The following is a 7,557-nucleotide window of genomic DNA, read 5'->3' as shown; positions in this document are numbered from 1 at the left end:
TGCAGTAAAGTTATTTCCAGTTTACTCAACCTCGGGTTGTGGACAATCCTTTATTCCTCCCTATCGTTCCTGGGACATGTGGCGGTAGGATATATATATATAGAGAGAGAGAGAGAGAGAGAGAGAGAGAGAGAGAGAGAGAGAGAGAGAGCGAGAGCGAGAGCGAGAGAGAGAGAGAGAGAGAGGAAGAACCCGCACCCTTGCGTCACGACAGCTAAGGGTTAATCCAACACCCTTTCATCACTGCACAGCTACACCCTTCCTACCCTACATCCCCACAACCTCACCACACAGGCAATTGCACTGGCGTTTTTTCTTGTGTTTTTTCTTGTGTTGTGTTTCAAACCAAAAAACGCAGGACAAAGAAAAAACAATCTAGAAACTTGGCCTAAGGAGGAAAAAGCAAAAGTGTGAAAATGAAAAATCCCTGCGTCCTTAAGAGGTAAATCTGAGCCAAATTTACTACATTCTGTGCGCTAAATAGATACATTTGGTCAACATGCCCCAAAATCAAAGTTAGAAAACCGCCAACAGTCACTTCTAAGAAATCCCCCAATTTTTATTATTATTATTTTTTTTAACAAACAAAATGATGGCAAATAAATAAAAATTCCACACAAATAATGTACTCTAAAATATAGACAAAAACTAGCCAGGCATTACATACACATTCTTGCAAGGGAAATCTAGAAGCAAATATTAATGTAAGAATGTAACTATGTGATTTGCTCCTACATGCAGCCTGCACTGAGCAGATGTCATTGAACATCATTGCCCTCTGGCCTAATTGACCTAACCAGGAACTAAGTTTCGACTTCCAGTAACTTTACTGTCTCTGCTCATATGTATTTTCATATCCAGTAAGAGGCAGTGCTATGTCTGCAGCTGTCACACTGACACAGACTTGAACTAGTTAACTCTGGGCCAAGCCCTTTTCCATCCTCCAGGAAGGAGTCACAGCCGCACAGGAGAGTCAGCCTTCTCAGACAGGCGGCACAGGAGAGGAGGGCAGGACATTAGGGTGAGTGATGGACGTTCTATGTGATCAGTTACCTCAGGCTTCTCATAGATCCGTACACAGGCACCTGTGGTGTTTCCCGCTCACTGGCACTTGTGGTGTTTCCCGCTCTAGTACATCTGGAGACATCTGTATACAGCTCAGCACTGATACATTTACCCTGCATTGTCCTTCAGCAGTGACTTCATAGTCCATAAGGTTACAAGATGTCTGGGCGGGCAGGTTATGGAGGTGACCTCATAGTCCATAAGGTTACAGAATGTCTTGTCAGGATAGCAGGCTGGCCTCAGAACTCGGTGACATATTTTAGATACACTTCAGTATTAATATGGATATATATTCTAATAAGGAAAACAAAGATGGTTACTAGTGCATAAGAATACATAAAGGGACCCTTATTGGGGGAATAAATTGGGGGAATAAATAAAAGTGATGTTTCCTATGGGGTAATTGTAGGTGATAATGATAAGTGGAAGGGATTTGGGGGCATTCCACCACTACAATAATGGGCATATTAGGTCAGTGTTTCCCAACCAGGGTGCCTCCAGTTGTTGCAAAAGGGGGCATGCTGCGAGTGGTGTTTTTGCAGCAGCTGAAGGCACCCTGGTTGGGAAACACTGTACGAGGTTGGTGCTTTAGATCAGTGGTCTCCAACCTGCGGACCTCCAGATGTTGCAAAACTACAACTCCCAGCATGCCCGGACAGCCAACGGCTGTCCGGGCATGCTGGGAGTTGTAGTTTTGCAACATCTGGAGGTCCGCAGGTTGAAGACCACTGCTTTAGATGTTTATACTTGCACCTTCCTGGTGGGACACTTCCCCCTTGTTTTGTTTCTTTCAGCTCTGGCTGTGTACTGGGGTCTCCCCCTCATACATTCCATTCCACTGTCTGTGCACACCACTTCCTATGTGAAGCATGCATGGTAGACTGTATTGTTGTTACTGTCAAATCATGAATGAAAACAAGCTTGTGAAATATGGATTATAACATAAGGCTGGGTTCACACTACATTTTTGCCATACTGTTTTCAATCCGTTTTTCTAAAGAAAACCGTATGGCAAAAAAAACCCGGATGGAACAGTATGGAAAAAAGTAAACCGTATGCGTTTTTAAACAGTATACTGTTTTTAAAAGTGCATACAGTTCCGTCAGTTTTTATAGAAAAAAAAAACATAAGTTTTTGAAAATATTGTCCATTTTTAATGGGAGGGGTCTTGGGTGGGGACTTTAGGATTCAAATGCGCATGTGCAAAGTAAAAACGTATACGTTTTTCCCGTAAGTAACTGTATACATGTGCGTTTCCCATTGACGTCCATGTTAAAATAAAAAAACGTATGCGGTTGCAGTACGGTTTTTAAACCGGAGACAAAATCGTGGTCAACCACAGTTTTGACTGCGATTTAAAAACCGTACTGCAACCGCATACGTTTTTTTTTAACATGGATGTCAATGGGAAAAGCACATGTATACGTTTTTACTGTGCACATGCGCATTTGAATCCTAAAGTCCCCACCCAAGACCCCTCCCATTAAAAATGGACAAAATTTTCTAAAACGTATGGGGTTTTTTTTTCTATAAAAACTGAAGGAACTGTATGCACTTTTAAAAACAGTATACTGTTTAAAAACGCATACGGTTTACTTTTTTCCATACTGTTCCATCCGTTTTTTTGCCATACGGTTTTCTTTAGAAAAACGGATTGAAAACAGTATGGCAAAAACGTGATGTGAACCCAGCCTAAGGGTTATCAGACTGCAGCATAGTTGTACCATATTATAAAAACTGCTGTTGGCTTCATACAAAATAATCCAATGGAATTGCACCAGTTTGTGTTTATGAAGTTAAATCTGAAAGTTATCACCATAGCTGAGTGGAATGATGTCATATTGTGTTTATTTTATTTTCTGCCAACTTGGTTGTAGTTGCTTTCTCATGTATATATTGCTACAGAGACATCCATAAGTAGCATATAGGGGGAAATCCTCAGCAAGTCTATGCCAAAACCACATTGAAATCTGTCCTCAATCCTCCTAAGGAGGATGGTAAAAAGTTAGAAATGAGGCCATCTACCATCTTATAGATCCTTACCAAAGGATTGTCATGCATTCAGTGATAGGAAACTTATTCTGATTGGGTGACTGTTACTAGTGGGGTACCACAGGGGTCAGTCTTGGGTCCTGTTCTATTTAATATATTCCTTAATGACCTTGTAGAGGGGTTGAATAGTAAAGTAGCAATCTTTGCAGATGATACTGAACTCTGTAAAGTGGTAAACACTATAGAGGACAGTGCACTGTTACAAATGGATCTGGATAGGTTGGAGGTTTGGGCTGAAAAGTGGCAGATGAAGTTCAACACTGATAAATATAGGCAATGCACATTGGGAAGAAAAATCCGGGCTGGGGTTATGTATTAAATGGGAGAACACTTGGGACAACTGACATGGAAAAGGACTTAGGAGTCTAAGTTAACAGTAAATTTAGCTGTAGTGACCAGTGTTGGGCAGCTGCGGCCAAGGCTAATAAAATCATGGGGTGCATCAATAGGGGCATAGATGCCCACGACAAGGAAATAATTCTACCATTGTACAAATCACTAGTCAGACCACATATAGAATACTGTGTACAGTACTGGGCACCAGTGTGCAAGAAAGATATAGTGGAGCTGGAGAGGGTTCAAAGATGGGCAACCAGAGTAATACGGGGAATGGGAGGACTACAGTACCCAGAAAGATTATCAGAATTGGGGTTATTTAGTTTAGAGAAAAGAAGGCTTAGGGGAGACCTAATAACTATGTATAAATATATCAGGGGACAGTACAGAGATCTCTCCCATGATCTATTTATACCCAGGACTGTATCTATAACAAGGGGGCATCCTCTACATCTAGAGGAAAGAAGGTTTCTACACCAGCACAGATGGGGGTTCTTTACTGTAAAAGCAGTGAGACTGTGGAATTCTCTCCCGGAGGAGGTGGTCATGGGGAACTCTGTAAAAGAATTTAAAAAGGGTCTGGATGCATTTTTGGAGAATAATAACATCGCTGGTTATGGATTCTAGATCTATATCAACTCAGTAGGGACTCATTAGGGTTATAGGTTGAACTTGATGGACTCTGGTCTTTTTTCCACCTTATGAACTATGTTATGAACTATGTGTATTCTGTATAAATAGGTGGGCAGTTGCCCATAGCAACCAATCAGAATGCTTCTTTCAGAGGCCTTTTTAAAAATTAGAGAAGCAATCTGGTAGCTATGGGTCAACTGCACCACTATTTCCCTACAAAAGGTTTTAAAGGGGTACTCCGGTGAAAAACTTTTTTTTAACCCCCTTAACGACGCAGGACGTATATATACGTCCTGCGCCGGCTCCCGCGATATGAAGCGGGATCGCGCCGCGATCCCGCATCATATCGCGTCGGTCCTGGCGCTCATCAACGGCCGGGACCCGCGGCTAATACCACACATCACCGATCGCGGCGATGTGCGGTACTAACGGTTTAGAAGCGGCGGTCAAAGCTGACCGCCGCTTCTAAAGTGAAAGTGACCCGGCTGCTCAGTCGCGGCGTCCCGAACAGCTGACAGGACACCGGGAGGGCCCTTACCTGCCTCCTCGGTGTCCGATCGGCGAATGACTGCTTCGTGTCTGAGATCCAGGCAGTAGCAGTCAAGCGCCGATAACGCTGATCACAGGCGTGTTAATACACGCCTGTGATCAGGATGAGAGATCAGTGTGTGCAGTGTTATAGGTCACTATGGGAGCTATAACACTGCAAAAAAAATGTAAAAAAAAAGTGTTAATAAAGGTCATTTAACCCCTTCCCTAATAAAAGTTTGAATCACCCCCCTTTTCCCATACAAAAAAATAAAAGTGTAAAAAAAAAAAAAAAATATATATATATATATATATGTGGTATCGCCGCGTGCGTAAATGTCCGAACTATAAAAATATATCATTAATTAAACCGCACGGTCAATGGCGTACGCACAAAATAATTCAAAAGTCCAAAAAAGCGTATTTTGGTCACTTTTTATACCATTAAAAAATGAATAAAAAGTGATCAAAAAGTCAGATCAAAACAAAAACCATACCAATAAAAACTTCAGACCACGGCGCAAAAAATGAGTCCCCATACCGCCCTGTACGTGGAAAAATAAAAAAGTTATAGGGGTCAGAAGATGACATTTTTAAACGTATAAATTTTGCTGCATGTAGTTATGATTTTTTCCAGAAGTACGACAAAATCAAACCTATATAAGTAAGGTATCATTTTAACCGTATGGACCTACAGAATAATAAGGTGTAATTTTTACCGAAATATGCACTGCGTAGAAACGGAAGCCCCCAAAAGTTACAAAATGGCGTTTTTTCTTCGATTTTGTCGCACAATGATTTTTTTTTTCCGTTTCGCCGTGCATTTTTGGGTAAAATGACTAATGTCACTGCAAAGTAGAATTGGCGACGCAAAAAATAAGCCATAATATGGATTTTTCGGTGGAAAATTGAAAGGGTTATGATTTTTAAAAGGTAAGGAGGAAAAAACGAAAGTGCAAAAACGGAAAAACCCTGAGTCCTTAAGGGGTTAAAATCAACTGGTGCCAGAAAGTTAAACAGATTTGTAAATTACTTCTACTAAAAAATCTTAATCCTTCCTGTACTTATTAGCTGCTGAATACTACAGCGGAAATTCTTTTCTTTTTGAAACACAGAGCTGTCTGCTGACATCATGAGCACAGTGCTCTCTGCTGACATCTCTGTCCATTTTAGGAACTGCCCAGAACAGCATATGTTTCCTTTTACTCTGGCAGTTCCTAAAATGGACAGAGATGTCAGCAGAGAGCACTGTGCTCGTGATGTAAGCAGAGAGCTCTGTGTTTCAAACGGAAAAAAATTTCCACTGTAGTATTCAGCAGCTAATAAGTACAGGAAGGATTAATATTTTTTAATAGAAGTAATTTACAAATCTGTCTACCTTTCTGCCACCAGTTGATTTATAAAAAAAAAAACACAAATAAAAAAAAGTTTTTCACCCCTTTAACCTCTTAAGGACCTAGCCCTTTTTCACCTTAAGGACCGGAGCGTTTTTTGCAATTCTGACCACTGTCACTTTAAACATTAATAACTCTGGAATGCTTTTAGTTATCATTCTGATTCTGAGATTGTTTTTTCGTGACATATTCTACTTTAACTTAGTGGTAAAATTTTATGGTTACTTGCATCCTTTCTTGGTGAAAAATCCCCAAATTTGATGAAAAAAATGAAAATATTGCATTTTTCTAACTTTGAAGCTCTCTGCTTGTAAGGAAAATGGATATTCAAAATAATTTTTTTTTGGGTTCACATATACAATATGTCTCCTTTATGATTGCATCATAAAATTGATGAGTTTTTACTTTTGGAAGACACCAGAGGGCTTCAAAGTTCAGCAGCAATTTTCCAATTTATCACAAAATTTTCAAACTCACAATTTTTCAGGGACCAGTTCAGGTTTGAAGTGGATTTGAAGGGTCTTCATATTAGAAATACCCCATAAAAGACCCCATTATAAAAACTACACCCCCAAAGTATTCAAAATGACATTCAGTAAGTGTATTAACCCTTTAGGTGTTTCACAGGAATAGCAGCAAAGTGAAGGAGAAAATTCAAAATCTTGATTTTTTTACACTCTCATGTTCTTGTAGACCCAATTTTTGAATTTTTGCAAGGGGTAAAAAGGAGAAAATTTTTACTTGTATTTGAAACCCAATTTCTCTCGAGTAAGCACATACCTCATATGTCTATGTTAATTGTTCGGCGGGCGCAGTAGAGGGCTCAGAAGGGAAGGAGCGACAAATGGTTTTTGGGGGGCATGTCACCTTTAGGAAGCCCCTATGGTGCCAGGACAGCAAAAATACACACATGGCATACCATTTTGGAAACTAGACCCCTCAGGGAACGTAACAAGGGGTAAAGTGAACCTTAATACCCCACAGGTGTTTCACGACTTTTGCATATGTAAAAAAAAATTTTTTTTTTTACCTAAAATGCTTGGTTTCCCCAAAATTTTACATTTTTAAAAAGGGTAATAGCAGAAAATACCCCCCAAAATTTGAAGCCCAATTTCTCCCGATTCAGAAAACACCCCATATGGGGGTGAAAATTGCTCTGCTGGCGCACTACAGGTCTCAGAAGAGAAGGAGTCACATTTGGCTTTTTGAAAGCAAATTTTGCTCTGGGGGCATGCCGCATTTAGGAAGCCCCTATGGTGCCAGGACAGCAAAAAAAAAAAAAACACATGGCATACCATTTTGGAAACTAGACCCCTCGGGGAACGTAACAAGGGGTTAAGTGAACCTTTATACCCCACAGGTGTTTCATGACTTTTGTATATGTAAAAAAAAAATTTTTTTTTACCTAAAATGCTTGTTTTCCCAAAAATTTTACATTTTTAAAAAGGGTAATAGCAGAAAATATCCCCCAAAATTTGAAGCCCAATTTCTCCCGAGTATGGCGATACCCCATATGTGGCCCTAAACTGTTGCCTTGAAATACGACAGG

At 40.2% G+C, this 7,557-nt stretch overlaps 1 protein-coding gene across 4 annotated transcripts in view; it reads left to right on the top strand.

Moving 5' to 3' along the window:
- Positions 1–625: 625 nt before the first annotated feature.
- The window catches only part of BAK1 (BCL2 antagonist/killer 1), a 76,926-nt gene continuing 69,994 nt past the window's right edge, over positions 626–7,557 (top strand). The window contains exon 1 of one of the 4 annotated variants that reach the window (XM_056557560.1): positions 626–1,021. The gene's annotated coding sequence lies outside the window, so the exon portion shown is untranslated. Of the gene's footprint in view, positions 1,022–1,292; positions 1,315–7,557 lie in introns of those variants that run through there. The other 3 variants (XM_056557559.1, XM_056557556.1, XM_056557557.1) reach the window with 3 other exon arrangements.

Source organism: Hyla sarda, chromosome 2 (assembly GCF_029499605.1).
Source record: "Hyla sarda isolate aHylSar1 chromosome 2, aHylSar1.hap1, whole genome shotgun sequence".
Classification (NCBI taxonomy): Eukaryota; Metazoa; Chordata; class Amphibia; order Anura; family Hylidae; genus Hyla; species Hyla sarda.
The sequence above is the reverse complement of the archived record's forward strand: the minus strand, read 5'-3'. Positions and strand labels throughout refer to the sequence as shown.